Source organism: Phaethon lepturus, unplaced genomic scaffold (assembly GCF_000687285.1).
Source record: "Phaethon lepturus isolate BGI_N335 unplaced genomic scaffold, ASM68728v1 scaffold2352, whole genome shotgun sequence".
NCBI lineage: Eukaryota > Metazoa > Chordata > Aves > Phaethontiformes > Phaethontidae > Phaethon > Phaethon lepturus.
The window spans coordinates 55,649-62,570 of NW_010522419.1; positions in this window are offsets into that span (position 1 = coordinate 55,649).

Consider the following 6,922-nt stretch of genomic DNA (forward strand, 5'->3'; position numbering starts at 1 on the left):
GAATCAGTCCTCAAGCATACACAAAGACAGTATGTCAGTGCAAATGCCTGTGTTACAGGACATGAGCCAAATTAATTTCTGGAATAATGCCATGGAAGTTAATGGGTACAGCCTCTGAAGTTTAACTGTTTGCATGATTTGTATTATGTTTCAGTAATAATGTCTGGTGTACACAGATCAATCAGTTTTCAACCTGTTCTACTGTTGCTGTTTCAGGTTAACTCATTGCCTGGCTTTTCTGGTATTGTACTGACAGACATGCTGTTTTCTGTTCTCTGTCAGTGGGTTGTTCACACTGGTTAATGTCACAATGCACTTGGTTAATTTTTTCATTATTGTAGGTCAGGTTTCCTTTGCCATGTTCTGCCTGGGCACGTTGCCCCTTTGCACCAGACCACAGGGCTAGGTGTATCCTGATAGAGAGCAAACAGCACCGGCCTCTGACTCTCCCCCTTTTACAACCTTGCACCTAGTGTTGTACCCTTCCTCTCTACCATGTTGAAGGAACTGGAAATAGGGTCCTTTGAAGAGCTGTGTGTAAATGCTCGTTATTTTTTTCTTGATGAAGAATGGTAATATTATCTTTTTAAATATTCCTCCCATCTAGCATGCAGGTTTATGTCTTGCTTGCCACTTGAATCTGTGCGTATAAGAGACTGAAGAAAGGAGAGTTTAAACCAAAACTGAAGAAAAAAGCTGCTTGAATTTCCTTCAGAGATTCTTGCCATGTCCAGAGCTTAGGCCCTGGTCTCTGTGCAAATTATTTCTTGAGAAGACATTAGATTTGTTGCTCCTTGGTATTGTGGGAGGGCACATCTGCACAGGGAGGAAAAACAGGAGATTAGGATTAAATTTATTCCATCTTTTGAGCCTTAAAAGAGAGACCTGAACTCCATTGGAGAGCCCATGTGGAGAGCAAATCACCAAAGTATTAGACCTGCAAAAACATGTGATGCTGAGCTGAGGAGCTGCTTTGGCATTTAAAATATAGAATAAATCCACGACCAACTTGGAGAGGGCAATGAGTTTTCAGATGGAGCTAAGGAGGTTTCTTTTGGTCCCTTGCTGACCAGGGCAGGACTTATTAGCGAAAAACTCATGTCTAATTTGATTGGGCTCACAGGCTGAAATCAGTGGTTTTACTGACACTCGTACTGATGGGACTTCAGGCTTCCAGTGGCAATGGGAGGTGGGAGGTGAATGACACTAAAACTGTAGCTCCATTTGAGGAATGATTGTGTGTTTTGTTCCTTTTGCACTGGGGTGCTGGGGCCAGTATGATTGGTCAGCTCCAGGGGAGCTTTGCTACTAATTTAGCAAAAATATTGTCTACTTTTTTAACTGTTTGACCTGGAATATCGAGCAATAAAATGCATTTTATGTACGAGTGCTCCAGTGGGTGAAAATATATAATAATCTCTTTTATGGATGAATAAAAGACACGTAGATTAGCATATGTAGACTGCTGGCATATCCGAATGTAACATGTTGAATTGTTGTCCTTCTGTTTGGACCCCACAGATCTTGAAAGGCAGAAAGGAGAAGCCTGAACCAAAGGGGGGATGTGAGAGGGAGTAGTTAGTTGCCTATTAAAAACAGCAAACAGGCAAAAGCTCTCTGGTTTTGGTAAAGACCTTGAGCCTGAATGTCTCTTCTCACATAGCTTCTTAGATGCTAGAAAGGTCTGTCTGAAGATCAGCTGAATCAATTACCACAAAGAGATCTAGCAGACTTCTTTGGATGTATTTTTCATGAGAGAGGGAACCAGTAGATCAACAGCTGCGATTCAGTGCTATGCTATATCCAGTTCTGGGCTGCAAAAGATCTGACAGGTTAAACAGGGTCTGTCTTTTTTTTTCCCCCAAAAAATTGCTAGTTTTTTTTTTTTTTTTTTTAGCTAAGTGCCTTTTAAAAAGGTTATTAGTAACATGAGTGTAATGAGTGTAGTTTGTTAGATTGCTGGGGTGAAAAAAATGGTTTCTCTAATTTTTGACATGTCATCTGTGTAAAGAAATATCCAGAGAGGGAAAAGTGTTGGACTTTCGCACTGCTGATAATATCACATCTTTATGGTCAGGTCGAGGAGAGTGGACTACCTTACCCACTGTGGAGCAACTCAAAGTCTCTCTGTAGTGATTAGTATTCCTGGAGCGAGTCTGTTTATTTCTTGCACTTGAAGCCACAAAATGTTCATATAGGCCATCGCCTCCTCTCCTTCCTCCCCCTGATCCTCCCAAAGCACAAACCACCGGTGTAAGAGTTCCCGTGGGCGCTTTTTGGTGGACCTTGCTGTTAGGATCTTTTCATCTCGGATTGTCTGTCTTTCTTGCTTCAGGCCATTAGCCTCTGCCTTGTCCCCTTTGACTGCCCTACATAATTCCTGCCTCTCTGTGGCTCTTCCCAGTTTAGATTTATTAATTGAAAGGAAAGCTGCCACCACGGCCCGGCCACCTGAAGGGCTGCTGGTGAGCCTGCGGTGGGCAGCAGCTTGCAAAGGGAAGTGCTGCGTTTCAGACTGCCCCGGTGGCACTTGCCGTCAGCTCTGCTTTGCTGGCAGTCAGGGCACTTCGCGTCCAATTTAGCTTTTCTAATAGGTAAAAAGAGCTCCACAGCTATGAGGTGAATTTGAAAGCCGTGCACTGCCCCAGAGCGAGGGGGGCAGAGATGCGAGGTGGGCAACACGGCACCATGCCCAGGAGGCACCTTTCAGGAGCTGGGTACCCTGTGCACGGGGACCGGGAGGGCCCAGCCTGCCGGGGTGCTAGTTCTAAATCGTCTTTGCCTCAACGCTCTCTACAACTACCTGAAAGGGAGTTGTTGGCGAGGTGGGTGTTGGTCTCTTCTCCCAAGTAACTAGTGACAGAAGAAGAGGAAATGGCCTCAAGTTGCACCAAGGGGAGGTTTAGATTGGTTATTACGAAAAATTTCTTCACTGAGAGAGTGGTCAAGCATTGGAACAGGCTGCCCAGGGAGGTGGTGGAGTCACCATCACTGGAAGTGTTCAAAAAATGTGTGGCACTTGGGGGACATGGTTTAGTGGGCATGATGGTGTTGAGTTGGTGGTTGGACTTGATAATCTTAAAGGTCTTTTCCAACCTTAATGATTCTGTGATTCTGTTTCCAGACTATAATCTGTTTATTTGCACATCAAGGGTGAGTGTGGTTGAAGCGTTTGCTTGAAGGGTGAAGCAAAGAGACGCAGGCCACCACAGAAAACCTTTGGCTGAGCACACACGTTGGCTGGATCCTTAGCCTGCCCCATCACTGCAACTGTTGGGGTGTATGAAGGTGCTGCGGTCCCTTTTCCCTGCTGAGCTGTGAATTCCCCCTCCATTGCAATGTTCAGGGTGGCTCCAGTAGTGGGAGCTGCTAGTCCTTTAAAGTTTCTTGTCTTTCCTTCTTTTCCTTCTCTCATCCTTAACTGCTCAGGACATCTCTTCAGTGCTGGGGAAAACAAAATTCTCTCTCCATCTGTGTGGTTTTTTAGGGGAACAGAAAGAATCAGCAAAGCTACCCTTTATTTACGACAAAAGATGCGATAGGAGGAAGTATAAGGCTACTTAACACTAAGTAAGGAAAGAGAAATTTCTCTGGAAAATGAGGGAGGATTTGAAAAAGAAAGAAGATGACTAACTGCAAGCCTATTTATGTTTCACAATGTTGGTGACTATTGTGCAATGTGTGACTAAAACCCCACTGAAGGAAAACGTAATGATAGAATGCAGTTATTCATACAAGCTTCAAATACAGTGGGATGCATTCCTTAGTCATGAAAAAAAAATGGCATGTTATCATTTTATTATGCTTTTTTATAGTGGTCACCAGCCTCATAAATGACAAAAAGGGGTGTCTGCAATGCTGAGAGTAAACTATCTCTGAAACTTGAGCCTTCACACAGATGCAGACTGTCTTTGTGAAGCCAGCAGAGCACTTCATTCAGTCATGACATTTCTAAAGTCTCAAAGCTTTTCAGTAATATAAAGTTCATACTTTTATTTATATACTTAAGTTTAATAAATATTGATCACATTAATGCTTGATACAGGAACACAGGGAGTTTAAGTTCCTTTATTTTAAGGTGAGCTTAGGTGAGCTAAGAGTGTAAGGTGATTTAAGAATTTAGATCAGTAGAAAATAATAAATTGTTTTTAAACATTTAACACACTTAGCTGCAGCTTTGCAGGTCATCTCTCAGATATTATAAACATTTTAAGGCTTCCTCGTGCAGCAGAGATTGCTTCCAATCCAGCATGTTTCAAAGCTGACTTAGTTATGTCCCTCTCAAAGTGATCTACGCCACTGAAATGACTGTTACCCAAAGTTTAATTTTTCCCTCCAAATATTCATGCATTTAGGGATGCTGTAAGCAGTTTTCTTATGGCTTGGTCTTGCAGTGTGACCCTTGCAGGTAGACTGTGCCAGTCCCTGAATGGAGCTCTCCTGCTCCCTGTTGTTCCCAGCTTCTCTGAGAGTGGTCAGCTGGGAGAAGAGGCTGAAGGGGCCAGGGGTAACGCTTCATATAATTGCAGTATGATTTTGGTTGGAGGGGACCAGTGAAGGTCATCTAGTTCAAGAGAGAGCGCTTTAAATAAGTAAACAAGTTTTACCTTTTTTTTCTGGTCATTTCTTTCCCTGTATCAGTTCTTTTGATTCTCTGGGGAAGTGAATAGTAAGTGAAAGCACAGATAAGTAGAGCGCTACAATTCACAATTGCTTTCCCGTTGAAAAGACTTCTAAAGAAAGACAAATTTTAAACATTCCCCAGAAACGGGGAATGTTTCTGAAGCAGCGAAATGGGAATCGCTGTGCATGGGATCCACCACAGTGTGGTACTCACCTCCCCACCGCACACTGCCCCATCAGAGGGGGTAACAGGCTGCCGTGGGTCCAGGGCATGCTGTGAGCAGCCAGCAGCACCTCCTGCCACCTCACCTCCTGCCTGCCACTGCTGGCAGGTCCTTCTTTGGTTCATGAGTTACGTGATAACATACTCGGTGTTTAGTGAAAACGGGGCATTAAGGTGGCAAGTATTAAAAGTGGTAGTGGACACATCATGAAAACAACTTTTTTCTCTCTTTCTTTCCAGGGCTTTGCCTACGTTTACTACGTCAATGTCTCCCAAACTTTGTGCACCTACAGAGCACTGTGAGCCATCACAATTTCTTTCACAACCTGGTCAGCTTTAATAAAGTTTTAATTAAGAAGGGTATGCCCTATTACAATGCTACGGATGGGGAAACTGAATCAAAGAGTGGGTGAGTGTTTGACTCTTGTCCAACTGATTTAACTGGAAACAGAATTGGGCTCTTCGCATCTTCTCTTACTCACATGGGAAGTCCATGTTAACGGCTAGTAACATCCAGCCTATACCTATACCAATAACTGTGTATTGCTGCTGGGCTTTATTTCCATTCCTAATGTTATTAACTTATTCATGTGATATATTATTTTCAGGATAATATTCATTGACATTAAAATACAGGCATTTTTGAATACAAATTACGTGAAGTATTAAAATGACCCACTTATACTGGTTCTCAAGTAACCTTGCATTTAATTGCCATTTCACAAAATTAGTAGTAATGCCAGTTTTATGCTGTATTTCTTAACGTCATAAAATTTGAATAATTTGATTTGAAAGTTAGTTCAGATCACATGTTTTATGTAAAACCATAGCAATGCTCTTTGAGAAGCACCAAGTGGGACCTGAGGAAATAAAAACAACCCTTGAGTGTCTGACATTTCCCCACTCTCAGGTCACTTTGTTGGGCTGCCCCTTCTCAAATGCCCACTACTCATCCTGAGATGTAATTAGCTTTCTGTCTCACAATTCTTCTTGGAAGCCTTTGCCTGGGATGTAAAACTTTTGCAGCTTGTTTTCCTTTCAGCGTAAATTTACTCTTGACCACTTTGTATGCATAGGTTCTGTGCCAGTGTTGTCTTTTATTTTAGTTAGGTCTCCTTTCCCCAGGCTGCTTCTCGCAGCCGCATCCCCAGTCGGCCACCCCTCATTAGGCTGAACAGTCAGATGTCTCACATCCATTTTCCTAACCTTCCTGCTGTCCTCCCTGCGCCTCTTCCAGCTGGAAGGTATCTCCCTGAAACGTGGGTGACCGGGATTGTGTGCAGTTTTCCATATGGTATCACCTGGGCCTCGTACAAAGACATGAATGCTTCCCTATTTTTACTGGAAATACCTCCCCTGCTGCCTTCATAGTTATGTTTTCAAAAAAAAGAAATTGAGTGAGTCTGGCAAGGTCTACCTTTAGTAAACCCATGTTGCATTTTATCCCATATTGCTTTTACCTCTGCATCATTAATTAGGATCCCTACAGAATGCTATTTTAAAGCCTAGCAAGCTATTCAAGTGGCTCTAATAGACCTGTAAATATGGGTCAATTTTTTCACCTTCTTAATCACAGGTCATACCCTTGCTCTTCCCCAGTCCTATGGCACTGTCCACAACTTGATTACTTTATCAAAGAGATTTACTAACAGACTTGAAAAATCATCTGACAGAGCTTTCCTAACTTAAAGCGGGATGTTTCTTCATCCTTCTTATCTGAGCACGCTGGTCACCTTTGTCTTAGGGAAGCTGTACATTTTCTTTGTATTCAATATTCAGTTTGGCCGACTTACCTACGCTTTTGTTCTTTGAAATCAATGACAGTTCTTAAAAAACATTTTTGCTGTGTTTTACATTTAATGTAATCTGAAACAGTTTGTAATAAATACTGTAAAAAATATTTTCTATGATCAGCTGTCTTGTATAGTGCCTTTAATATGAACCAAACCATGTCTAGACTATGATCACCTCATGTTTGTTGAATGAAGGTTGCTGAGGATGAAGACACTTGTTGGCCATCTCAGCTAATGGTATTGTCAGACTACACTACCATTAGAAGTATTTCGTTGCTAACCT